This window comes from Anolis sagrei, chromosome 1, assembly GCF_037176765.1.
Source record: "Anolis sagrei isolate rAnoSag1 chromosome 1, rAnoSag1.mat, whole genome shotgun sequence".
Classification (NCBI taxonomy): domain Eukaryota; kingdom Metazoa; phylum Chordata; class Lepidosauria; order Squamata; family Dactyloidae; genus Anolis; species Anolis sagrei.
In genome coordinates, this window is record NC_090021.1 from 289,591,407 (window position 1) to 289,598,681 (window position 7,275).

The 7,275-nt window shown below is 53.7% G+C and overlaps 1 pseudogene; it reads right to left on the bottom strand.

Annotated features, from left to right (window-relative positions):
• Positions 1–1,234: 1,234 nt before the first annotated feature.
• LOC132766101 (cytochrome P450 1B1 pseudogene) lies at positions 1,235–3,002 on the bottom strand (annotated as a pseudogene).
• Positions 3,003–7,275: the final 4,273 nt, after the last annotated feature.

Here is a 7,275-nt window from a genome sequence, read left to right on the forward strand (position 1 = left end):
CCTTCTGGATTGGGTAGCCCTTGAGGATCCCTCCTAATAGTGGAATCTAAACCGGGGGAGGGGGGGGTTCTAGTGGAGGTTTCAAAGGAGAGGCTGGCTCTGAAAACAGAGTGTGTGGGGAGTGATTGAATGGTGTGTTCGTGCTTGGCAAAGTGGAGATGGACTGAGCAGCTCTTGGGGGTCCCTTTAATAGTAGAATCTAAACCAGGGAGTCTGGTGGAGGTTTCAAAGTGGAGGCGGGCTGGCTGGCTGGCTACCTGTGGGGAGTGCTGTAATGGTGTGTTCCTGCCCTGCAGAGCGAGGATGAACTGGGTAACCCTTGAGGATCCCTTCTAATTATTGTGAAGTCTAAACTGAGGCGTCATGTGGAAGTTTCAAAGAAGAGGCTGGCTGGCCACCTGTGGTGAGTACTTTAATGGTTTGTTCCTGCTTGGCAGAGTGGGGACGGACTGGGCGGTCCTTGAGGATCCCTTCTAATAGTGGAATCTAAAATAGGGAGTCTGGTGGAGGTTGCAAAGCGGAGGCTGGCTGGCTACCTGAGGGGAGTGCTTTAATGGTGTATTTCTGCCTGGCAGAGTCAGGATGGATTGGGCAGCTCATGGGGCTCCCTTCCATTACAGTGGAAGTCTACTGGAGGCTCCAAACCAGAGGCTGGCTGTCCATCTGTCAGGAGGGCTTGGACTGAGTGTTCCTGCTGGAGTGGGTTTCCCTTCAAATAATGGAATCCAAACGAGGGAGTCTGGTGGAGGTTTCAAAGCGGAGGCTGGCTTTGAAAGCAGAGTGTGTGGGGATGCAATGTGTGCAATGGTGTGTTCCTGCCTGGCAGAGTGGGGCTCCCTTCCATTACAGTGGAAGTCTGATGGAGGATCCAAAGCAGTCTCTTCTGGCGGGAGGGGTTGGGCGGGTGGCCTTGGGGGTCCCTAGGTGCCCTCCTCCTGCTCCTCCTCCTCTTGCCCGTGGTGGAAGGCCCTGTCCCTGTGTGTGAGGGCGAGGAGGAAGGGCCAGGGCTGGAGGCTGAGCACCTGGCCGGGCTTGAGCTCAAGGTGTGCCTGGTGGAGGAGGATGGATTGGGCGGCTCTTGGGATTCCCTTCCATTACTGTGGAAGTCCAGTAGAGGGTCCAGACCAGAGGTTGGCTGTCCATCTGTCAGGAGGGCTTGGACCCAGTGTTCCTTCTGGAGTGGGTTCTGACCCTGAAAGCAGAGTGTGTGGGGTGTGTCCCTGCCTGGCAGAGTGGGGCTCCCTTCCATGACAGGGGAAGTCCTGTGGAGGATCCAAAGCAGTCCCTCTGGCGGAGGGGTGTGTGTGGGGGTGGCCTTGGGGGTGCCTAGGCGCCCTCCTCCTCCTGCTCCTCTTGCCCGTGGTGGGAGGCGGTGTTCCTTCGGGAGAAGGCGAGGAGGAAGGGCCGTGGGCGGAGGACGAGGCCGTGCTGGGCCTGGAGGCTGAGGGCCTGGCCGGGCTTGGCCTGGAGGCGTGCCTGGTGGAGGAGGGTGGCGGCGAAGAGGAAGAGCTGCAGCTTGGCCACGCGCTCCCCGACGCAGCGCCGCTTGCCGAGCGAGAAGAGGAGGACGCGGGCGGCGCGGTCGCGGTCGAGGCGCTGCTGCTGGGCGTCCAGGAAGCGGGCCGGGTCGAAGCGGTGCGGCTCCTCCCAGCGGCTCGGGTCGTGGTTGGCCGACCACTGGTTGACGAAGACCACGGTGCCGGCGGGGACCGGGCAGCCGCCCAGCGCGGCCTCGGCGGTGGCGGCGTGCGGGATGGTGAGCGGGACGAAGCTGGTGAAGCGGAGCGTCTCGAGGAGGAAGGCCTCGAGGCGGGGCAGGGCGGGCCGGTCGGCGGCGGCGGGGAGGCGCCCGGGCCCCACCACGCGGTCCAGGTCGCGCTGGAGCTGGCGGAGGAGCGCCGGGTGGCGGAGCAGCAGGAGCAGCACCCAGGCCAGGCCCGCCGAGGTGGTGTCCTGCCCGGCGCCGAAGAGGTCCGTCAGCGCGCCCTCGGCCTCCTCGCCGGACAGCTCGGCCCTGGCCAGCAGCGCCTCGCCCAGGTGCCGCGGGGCCCGGCCCGGGAGCCCCCCGCCGAGCCTCTGCTCCGCCAGCTGGGCGCGCACGAAGGCGTGCATCTCCCCGTTGATGGCCTGGAAGTCGCGGAAGACGCTCCGCACGGGGTTGGGGAAGCGCTGCAGCCAGGGCAAGACGTCCACCAGGCTGCCCGAGGCCACCGTCTGCCCGAAGCGGTCGTTGCGGCTGAGGAGGGCGCGGAACTCGGCGTCGTCGTGCCCGTAGCGCCGCCCGAAGCACAAGGCGCACATGACGTTGGCGTTGGCCACGGCTAAGAGCGGCGCCGGGTCCACGAAGCCGCCCTCCTCCGCGCAGGCGCGCACCAGCCGCTCCACCAGCTCGCGCGCCTCCTCGGCCACGTGCCGCTCGAAGCCCGCCAGGTCGCCGTCGGAAGAAGAAGAAGAAGACGCCAGCGCCCGGAGCGAGGCCTGCGCCGCCTTCCGCTGAGCCCGGCTCCGCTCCGTGTAGGCCCCGAAGGCCATGCTCCGCCCGCCGGAGACCAGGCGGAAGGAAGGGAAGTCGGGCCGGCCGGCGAAAAGCGCGCCCTGCCGCAGCAGCGCCTCCCGGATGGCGGCCCCGCCGTTCAGCACCACCACCGCCCGCGAGCCCAGCCGCAGGCGGAAGACCTCGCCGTAGCGCCGCGCCCAGGCGCAGAAGGTCCGGTGCGGGAGGCGGCCCAGCTGCAGCGCGTTACCCACCAGCGGCCAGCCCCACGGCCCGCCCAGCACACGCACCCCCGCCGGGCGCGACCAACGCCACCGCGCCAAGAGCAGCAGCAGCAGCAGGAGGAGCGCGCAGGAGGGCAGCCATGCAGGGGGCGCGCCTCCGCCCAGCGTGACCCCCGCCAGCAGCCCCATGGCGCCCCCCAGGCCTCCTTCAGGACGGAAAGGCTGGGAAGCGAGCGCCCCTCTTCCCTCCTCCTCCTCCTCCTCCTCCCGCCCCGTCTAAGAGGCCGCCGGGCTTGCTCTGAGGAGGCGCAGAAAGAGATCCTATATATAAGGCCGCCTGGGAAAGGGGCCGAACTTCCCCTCCTCTTCTTCCCTCCTTCCCTCCCTTGTGGGGGTCCCACAGCCAGGCTCTCGTTCTCCCCCTTCGCCCTCCCTCCCTCCCTCCCTCTCTCTCTCGCTCTCTCACTCTCTTTCTCATACTATTGCTCTCTCGCATTCTGTCTCTCTTTCTCCCTCTTCCTCACACTTTATCTTTCTCGTTCTCTCTTTTCCTCATATCTTCTCATTCTGTCTCTCTTATACTATCTTTCTCTCCTCTTTCTCTTTTCCCATTCTGTATTTCTATCCCTCTTTCTCATAGTTTTTCTTTCTCATTCTACCTTTCTCATTTCTTTTTCTCTCGTTTCCTCATCTCTTCTCATTCTCTCTCTCATACTATCTTTCTCTCCTCTTTCTCTTTTCTCATTCTATATTTCTCTCTCACCCTCTTTTTTTACTTTTTCTTTCTCATTCTCTCTCTTATCTCTTTTCCTCATCTCTTCTCATTCTGTCCCTCCCATACTTCCTTTCTCTTTTCTCATTCTGTATTTCTCTCTTTCCCTCTTTCCCACACCTTTTCTTTCCCATTCTTTCTCTTTTCCTCATCTCATTCTCTCTCTCATCTTTCTCTTTTCCCAATCTGTATTTCTCTCTTTCCCTCTTTCGTTCTCATTCTCCCTCTCCCTCTCTCTCTCTCTCTCTCTCTCTATCTCTTCCTCATCCCCTTTCATTCTGTCTTTTTCATACTATCTTTCCCTCATCTTTCTCTTTTCCCATTCTGTATCTCCCTCTTTCTCAGACTTTTACTTTATCATGCTTCCTCTTTATCATGCTTCCTCTTTCCCATTCTCTTTTTCTCTCTTTTCCTCGTCTCTCTCATCTCTTTCTCTCTCTTTTCCTCATCTCTTCTCATCCTCATCCTCTCTCTACTATCTTTCTCTCGTCTTTCTCTTTTCCCATTCTATATTTCTCCCTTTCCCTCTTTCTTATACTTTTTCTTTCTCGTTCTCTCGCTTATTATCTCTTTTCCTCATCTCTTCTCATTCTGTCCCTCCCATTCTTTTTTTTCTCTTTTCTCATTCAGTAATTTTCTCTCCCTCTTTCTCATGCTTTTTGTTTCCCATTCTCCCTCTTTCCCATTCTTTCTATCTTTTCATCATCTCATTCTCTTTCTCATCTTTCTCTTTCCTCGTTCTGTATTTCTCTCTTTCCCTCTTTCTCATACATTTTATTTCTCATTCGCCCTCTTTCTTGTTCTCTTTCCCCCCTCATCTCTTCTCATTCTCTCCCTCTCATGCTATTTTTTTCTCATCATTCTCTTTTCCCATTCTGTATTTCTCTCTCCCCCTCTTTCTCACACTTTTACTTTCCCTTCTCCCTCTTTCTCATTCTCTCTTTCCCTCATCTCTTCTCATTCTGTCTCTCCCATACTAACTTTCTGTCATCTTTCTCTTTTCTCATTTTGCATTTCTCTCTTCTCCTTTCTTGTACTTTTTTCCCATTCTCATTTTCTCTTTTCTTCTCTCAATGTTTCACTCGTACTATCTCTCTTTTTTCCTCTCTTTTATTTTCCACTTTTCATTCTCTCTCATTCTGTCACTCTCTCTCTCTTTTTCTCATCTATCTCTCTCATTCTTTCTCTTTCTCATACTATCTCTCTTTTTCTCTCTCTTATGCTCTCTTTTCCTCGTCTCTCTCTTAAGGAGTCTCTGGTGGAGCAGTGAGTGAAACCGTTGTGCTGGCAGGACTGAAGAGGTTCAAATCCAGGGAAAGTGGGTTGAGCTCCCTCTGTTAGCTCCAGCTCCCCACACAAGAACATGAGAGAAGCCTCCTACAAGGATGGTAAAACATCAAACATCCAGGCATCCTCTGGACAATGTCCTTGCAGATGGCCAATTCTCTCACACCAGAAGCAACTTGCAGTTTCTGAAGTTGCTCCTGACACGGAAATAAAACCCTCTCTCTTCTGATTCTGTCTCTCTGTTCCTCTTTCTCATACCTTTTCTTTCTCATTTTGTCTCTTTCTCATATTAACTTCCTTTTTGGTTGTTATGAGTTTTCCGGGCTGTATGGCCATGTTCCAGAAGTATTCTCTCTTGATGTTTCGCCCACATCATTGGCAGGCATCCTCAGGGGTCTGTTGGAAACTAGGCAAGTGAGGTTTATATATCTGTAGAAAGTCCAGGGTGGGAGAATGCCTTTTGTCTGCTTGAGGCAAGTGTGAATGTTGCAATTGGCCATCTTGATTAGCATTCAATAGCCTTGCAGCTTCAAAGCCTGGCTGGTTGCTGCCTGGGAGAATCCTTTGTTGGGAGGTGATTAGCTAGCCCTGATTGTTTCTTGTTTGGAATTTCCCTGTTTTTTAAAAAATACTGGTAGCCAGATTTTGTTCATTTTCATGGTATTACTCCTTTCTGTTGAAATTGTCCACATGCTTGTAGATTTCAGTGGCTTCTCTGTGTAGTCTGACATGGTGGTTGTTATAGTGGTCCAGCATTTCTGTGTTCTCAAATAATATGATGTGTCCAGGTTGGTTCATCAGGTGCTCTGCTATGGCTGACTTCTCAGGGTGAATTAGTCTGCAGTGCCTTTCATGTTCCTTAGTTCATGATTGGGTGCTGCGTTGTAAATGAACAAAATCTTGCCATGAAAATGAAAAAAATCTGGCTACCAGTATTTAGAAAAACTATAAAATCAGGACAGTAAATAAAGAGCAACACTCAAAAAGCAGGGGAATTCCAGACAAGAAATAATCAGGGCTAGCTAATCACCTCCCAACAAAGGATCCGCCAGGCAGGAAGCAGCCAGGTTTTGAAGCTGCAAGGCTAAAGGCCCAAAATACCTTGCAGACCGCATCTCGGCCTACGAGCCCACGAGGACCTTGAGATCATCCGGGGAGGCCCTTCTCTCGGTCCCGCCTGCCTCACAGGCACGTCTGGCGGGGACGAGGGAGCGGGCCTTCTCGGTGGTGGCCCCCCGGCTGTGGAACACCCTCCCTGCTGAAGTTAGACAGGCGCCCTCCTTGATGGCCTTTCGTAGGAGTCTGAAAACATGGCTCTTCGAGCAGGCCTTCAACTGAGTGCTATCATTGGAACGACACTGGAATGGACTATGACTATGAAACTGACTATGACCCCAGGATTTGACGAAGCGGATTTTTAGCATAAGTATGTGTTGTGTAGTATTGTCGTGATTTTCTGTACACTGTCTTTTCCATGTTGTTGTTCACCGCCACGAGTCGCCCTAGGGCTGAGAGTGGCGGTCAATAAATGCAAGAAATAAATAAATAAATAAATAATAAATAATCAAGGTGGCCAATTGCAACACTCAACCTGCCTCGAGCAGACAAGAGTTCTTTCTCCCACCCTGGACATTCCACAGATATATAAACCTCACTTGCCTAGTTCCCAACATACTCTTCAACCTCTGAGGATGCCTGCCATAGATGTGGGCGAAACGTCAGGGGAGAATGCTTCTGAAACATGGCCATACAGCCCGGAAAACTCAGAGTCACCCAGTATCTCTCTTTTTCTCATCTATCTCTCTTTCTCTTTCTCATACTATCTTATTCTTCCCCTCTCTCTTACTGTCTCTTTTCCTCATCTCTTCTCATTCTGTCTCTCTCTCTCTCATACTTGCTCTGATCTCTCTTCTCATTCTGTCTTTCTCTATTCCTCTTTCTTATACCATTTCTTTCTCATTCTATCTCTCCTCATGCTAACTCTCTTTTTCTCCTCTTTCTCATTCTCCCTTTTTCATTCTGTCACACTTTCTCAGACTTTCTCACCCTTCTTTCTCATTTTCTCTCTCTCTTATACTATCTCTTTTTCTCCCCTCTCTCTTCTCATTCTTTTCTCCCCACTCCATCCCGTGTGTGTAGCCCTTCCTTCCGTGCCTTCCTCTCGGAGAGGATGGAGAGGGCAGATGGACCCTTCCTGGCTCCAGGAATGTGTCTGTCTTTCCAAGGGCTTCCTGGTGCCAAAGGCAGCCTGAGTCCCCTGGACGGACTGACAGGGCGGGACGTTGGGGAGCGAGGGAGAGGAGGGTTATTATTCTTGGACACTGCCGGGCTCCTTGGGAAAGCTGCCGCTTTCGTGACAGAGAAGGAAATTGGCGGGTGTCTCCAGAGGCAGCACAGTAGGGCTGATTCCAGTTCAAGACCAGGGTTTCTTCCCAGCGCAGGAGGATACTGAGGAGGAAGTGCTGAGGCTAAACCAGGCATGGGCAAACTTGGAGTCT